We start from the raw sequence: 5488 nt of genomic DNA on the forward strand, positions 1-5488 counted from the left end.
GTTTCCCCACACATACGGACTCCAAAAATAGCTTATACTTAACTATTTCGAAATTACATGGGCCTGAATAATAAGGTGACACAGCACCTAGAAAAATAGCCTTTGGGTGAAATTTATGAAGTGGCATCTTGTATATTTCGTCCAAGGCTTCATGCACTCATTATGGTGGCTTCAAAGTCCTGAAATCATCACTTGTAACTCCGTTCTTGTTCCCCTTGCGCATGCCATCATCTCCATGCTTGGTCTTCCTCCAGTGTTCATCCCTCTTATCCATGCCAGGCCGTTCATTTGTAAGCAAAACAAATGTATCCAATTTAGGCAGCATCATATTCTCATGAACATTAGAATCATTACCAAGAAACGAAAGTACATGATAATTTAATTGGCGTGCGTGAGCTCTAGTAATTGGTCCAGTATATGTAGTAGTAGGGCCTGTGGGTGTAACAATGGTATTGATGTCCTCATCAAACCTCGCCCCCTACCTAGCGCGCCAAAGGTGTCGGGGAAACGACACCTATGGGATGCCGTGGATCCCTTCTACCGTTGGCAGGGAAAGATGAGTGCACAAAGAGCAGATCTAACGACCAACACGAGGGATTTTTACCCAGGTTTGGGCCACTGAGAAGCGTAAAACCCTAGTCATGCTTGTTGTGTATTGAGTGTTCTTGAGCTTTGGCTAGTTGCATGCAAACTGGGCGGGAAAGTCCAAAAGTCCCCTCCTGTATCACCTTGGGCCTCCTTTTATACCAAGGGGCTACCGCAGTGGCGTACAGGCAAACAGGAGGTGTAAAGCTGCTACAGTGCGAATACTTATCCCTGTCGACTTAGGACAAGCGCATTTAATGTGCCATTTACGTGTCCCTAACTTTATCGGGGACATAAATAGAGCCCGTCCCGTCCGTCGCCGCCTCACCCCATTTTTACACGCACCTAGGATGACGAGGCATGCAACGCCAAGCTGACTGGCTAGCCGCTGCGCTGAAGCGGTGGCAGGATCTTCATGAAGATCTGCATGCCACCATGCATGCGCTTTCCTAGATGCCAGGCTAGTTCCTGTGCTGGAGCAGTGGCAGGGCGGCGGAACCTTGCCGTGGCCTCGCAAACGTCCCCAGCAAGGATCTTGCTGGGGGGGCTCGCAAGCGTCCCCGGCAAGAACCTTGACGGGAACTTTGCCTTCGGGTCTTCATAAAGATCTGCATGCCACCATGCATACGCCCCTGGATCTTGGTCTTGACATTGTCGATGGTGTCAGAGCTCTCAACCTCAAGGGTGATGGTCTTGTCGGTGCTTCGCAAACCATCCCGGCAAGGATCTTGCCGGGGGCTCAGCTTGTCTTCTGTTATCTGTTTATTGGCTTGAACACCGTCTTGGTCATCTCGTACTTACTTCCGGTCACCCCCGTCAGGCTTTTCCGTGGGTACGGTTGCAACTGCCCGTGCACAAGTAAGGGGTACTAAAGGGCCCAAACTTTAGTACACCGACAATGGCGTGGGTTGAAGAGGCGGGAGTTTCATAGCAGAAGAGACAAAAGATACTCGAGCTTGAAAATTTCGGGATAACAAGGCGCGGATTCCATGTTCGGCAGAACAAACTTAACGTGTACAAAAAAACAATTCATACAAGACACAAGAGAGTCATGTCCCCTTTTACTATATTGCTATAAATGCCATTGAAAAAAACTACAAGAAAAATGTAAAAAAATCGGGAGAACAAGATTACCCTATACTGTACCAAATCAATTCGCAGTTCCCTCAACAACAACAAAAATCAAATCAACTCCCACCACAAGAAAGAGTCATGTCCCTTTTTATATGATTAAAAATTCCATGATCTCGAATTTCAATTTTTGAATCCACGTTATGTTGAATGAGAATATATCGTTAGGTGACCTGCGGTTTATAATGGATGTAGTCCTACATTTTGATCTTCCTTCTTATATGAACATTTTACTCCACCCTATGAACATATATATTGTCGTCTACCATATGGACTAAATTTGAATCAATTTTCCTTATTTGAATACGATTGTTCTCAATTTATACCATCATTTAAATATTATCTTGATAACAGAAAACATGCATATAGCAGTAATCATATTTCACTATGAACTACATGTACCATACGATCTCCAATTCAAATATTTGTATCCATTTTATGTTGAATTCAAATCATAGTACATTGGTCTAGGTAGCGAGATGTTCGGGATACTCTAAACCCTCTTTTCATATGTATAATTTTTGGCCGAATAGGGACAGGTTTTGGTATAAGCTGCTTGCAAACTAGAGATTCTCTCAACAAGCCTCGTGGTTCCGAGAGGGAACGTGTCACCTTCGTGTGCGAAACGATATACGCCGCCTCCCCCTGATTTTCTTTACAGAGGCAACATATAACTATATGAGTGCCTTGTTAAATTTTGGAATTATTTCGGGTACGTTTGGCCTTTTTTTATACACTAGCAAAACAAGTCTGTGCGTTGCAATGGGAGGAAAAAAGCATCTGTCATACACACATCTGACAACATCAGCAAACAATATTCTTAAGAAAATCTTTATTGAGACAATTTCAAACAATATGAAAATCAACTTTAAGCCACTGGTTTACATAAAACTCGTATCAACAGTTTAATGTGCATCATCGTATAGGGGTTGGTAGTGCACTGTGCAAAATAGAGAAGATGATTATGTACCTGTTTTAACCTTTAGGATATGGTAGTTGATAGGAATCAACATCCCCTATAGTGTCAATAATAGATTATGTGAGAGCATCAAACTATCATATCTACTAAATTTGAATAGGGTAGAAAGCATATATAAATGACATTTATTAAATACCCCACATAGAGAAGATATTAATTAAGTTTACATTTTGTTAAATTTTGGAATTATTCCGGGTTCGTTTGGCCTTTTTTATACATTAATTGAGTTTCTAGACATTTAATGTGCATAATTCAGATTTGAACTGCAAATACATGCTCCGGTGCACCAAAGTTGGTTGAAAAATCACATGTGTGTCCTTGGGTGAATTTCTAGGTCCCATGCAAGAAATGGGAATGAAATTCAAACATCTGGGCGTCGTGACTCGGCCGAGAACATTGAGAAACTTTATTTTTAAATTCCTATAAATCCAAAACTCGCCCAGAAATCATGAAACTTGGCATGGTGTCATGTCATGGCACTAACATGCTGTGGTAAAAAACTTGGCCTAATTGGAACAAGTTTTGGTATATGCTTCTTGCAAACTGGAGCTTCTCTCAAGAAGGCTCGTGGTTCTGAGAGGGAATGTGTCACCTTTGTGTGCGAAACGATATATGATGCCCCCCCTTGATTTTCTTTACAGAGGCAACATAGAACTATATGAGTGTCATGCTAAATTTTGGGATTAGTCCGGGTTCGTTTGGCCTTTTTATACATTAATTGATTTTCTGGTCATTTAATGTGCATAATTCAATTTTGAACTACAAACACATGCTCCAGTGCACCAAAGTTGGTTGAAAAATAACATGTGTGTCCTCGGGTGAATTTCTAGGTCCCATGAAAGAAATGGGAATGAAATTCAAACATCTGGGCGTCGTGGATCGACGGAGAACATTGAGAAACTGGGTTTTAAAAATTTTGTAAATCGAAAACACGCCTGAAAATCATGAAACTTGGCATGGTGTCATGTCATGGTACTAACATGATGTGGTAAAAAACTTGGCCGAATTGGAACAAGTTTTGGTATAAGCTTCTTGCAAACCGGAGCTTCTCTCAAGAAGGCTCGTGGTTCTGAGAGGGAGCGTGCCACCTTTGTGTGCGAAACGATATACGCTGCCCCCCTTGATTTTATTTACAGAGGCAACATAGAACTATATGGGTGTCGTGTTAAATTTTGGAATTATTCCGGGTTCGTTTGGCCTTTTTTATACATTAATTGAGTTTCTGGTCATTTAATGTGCATAATTCAAATTTGAACTACAAGCACATGCTCCAGTGCACCAAAGTTGGTTGAAAAATCACATGTGTGTCCTCGGGTAAATTTCCAGGTCCCATGCAAGAAATGGGAATGAAATTCAAACATCTGGGCATCATGGCTCGGCCGGAAATATTGAGAAACTACGTTTTTTAATTCCTGTAAATCCAAAACACACATGAAAATCATGACACTTGGCTTGGTGTCATGACATGGCACCAACATGCTGTGGTAATTCTACTGTCCAATTTGCGAAGGTGCACACATTAACAATCAACAAAGTCATTTTGGAACAAGTGTGTCACGTTACAATCGGAAACACAAGTATTATTGAAACCGTGGGCTTTCTACTTACCATTTATGTGCCGCCACGCGTCCCCTTTTTTTATTAGCTAGGAGGCGCCATGCAGGGTAGCTATTTGAGTACGGGAGGCGTGCGTTCAGACCCTTGCGCGTGCTTATCGGGAGGAGAGCCCTTTGACCTCCATCTGTCGCCCACCTCTCTCCCAAGGTCTCCATTAATGGTGCTTGAGCCCCTGTTTAATGGTGTGGCTATGTCTCACTCGACTGGGACTTAAGAGAGAAAAAAGAAAATCTGAAAAGAAAATTTTGCACGGATCTTGATGTAAGATCCGACGGACCTATGTAGCATCTACTGCGACTTATAGCAAGACTGGTGAATATATAAGGAAGACGACAGTGGATAATAATTGTCCTACATATTTAGAAAGATAATTAAAAAATTCACATGCGGCTATGCCCGAAACACAAGGGCAAAAGAAGAAGGAAGACGCATACAATGATCTGGCTCGCTGATCTCTACTTTCTTGATGCGCTGCAGGTCGCGAAGACTAGTTCTCGTGACGAGCAACGATGATCTCTTTCATTAGTTTCATGTCCTTAATACGCTGCTTGGCAGCATCCAAGGATTCCTCCACCAACCTTTTGTGCTCGATGCGGAGCATGTCATTCTCGTCCATAAGTTTCTTAACGATGACGCCCGTCCTCTTCAACAAGGCAGCGGTCTCCTCCGTTCCGGCGATCTTCGCCCTCAGCAGATCGCGCTCGACCCGGAGCTTCGCATTTCCCTCCCCTAGTTGCCGGATGACGCTGGTAGCCTGTTCAAATGAGGCTTTCATGTCATCCTGCAACCTCGCCCAGCCAGAGATCTGATCCATCTGGCTATGGACGATCGCATGCATGCGCCTGTAAGAGTCCTCGCCTGCCCGCGAAACATTTTCCCAGGCTGCCGCAGTGCGGGAGGACATCTCTGCTGCATTCTTTGCGCGGCGGGACATTCTCTTCTGCTTCCGTGGCGCGGCCGGACCAGTCTGCTGCATCGACGGCGCGGCGGGACCTCCGTGCTGCTTTGGCGGCACGGCGGGACCTCTGTGCTGCTACTGCCGCGTGGCAGGACATGTCGGCTGCTTTCGTGGCGAGGCGGGACATCTCTTGTGCTTCCGCTTCCATGCTCGCCTCTCCCTGGTGGTAATCTCTTGACCCAGAACTCACGCTGGCCATGGCAGACGCAAGGGAAGGA

The sequence above is a fragment of the Aegilops tauschii genome, chromosome 2, assembly GCF_002575655.3.
Source record: "Aegilops tauschii subsp. strangulata cultivar AL8/78 chromosome 2, Aet v6.0, whole genome shotgun sequence".
Taxonomy (NCBI): domain Eukaryota; kingdom Viridiplantae; phylum Streptophyta; class Magnoliopsida; order Poales; family Poaceae; genus Aegilops; species Aegilops tauschii.